This window comes from Penaeus monodon, chromosome 32 (genome assembly GCF_015228065.2).
Source record: "Penaeus monodon isolate SGIC_2016 chromosome 32, NSTDA_Pmon_1, whole genome shotgun sequence".
NCBI classification, from domain to species: domain Eukaryota; kingdom Metazoa; phylum Arthropoda; class Malacostraca; order Decapoda; family Penaeidae; genus Penaeus; species Penaeus monodon.
The window spans coordinates 22,434,140-22,434,356 of NC_051417.1; the positions used below are offsets into that span (position 1 = coordinate 22,434,140).

Here is a 217-nt window from a genome sequence, read left to right on the forward strand (position 1 = left end):
ATAGTTTCATTGGTGTTTTGCAGTGTCGTCATTAACTTTTAATCTCAAACATGCATTTTATCTCGTGATTCACATTAATAGCATGATGTCTCTTTAAAAAAAAAAATGTACCCGTGAACAGTCCTTCACCGTCAGGCATAAACGTGAGCCCAGAAATTCAGGAAATTTAAAATCTCATCATGAATTACTGAAACAACCTTCGTAAAATTAATGAACT

The 217-nt window shown here is 33.2% G+C and overlaps 1 protein-coding gene across 1 annotated transcript in view; it reads right to left on the reverse strand.

The window, feature by feature from the left end:
• Positions 1-217, reverse strand: part of LOC119593724 (solute carrier family 43 member 3-like) — a 10,384-nt gene that overhangs the window by 5,479 nt on the left and 4,688 nt on the right. The window lies entirely within an intron of this gene.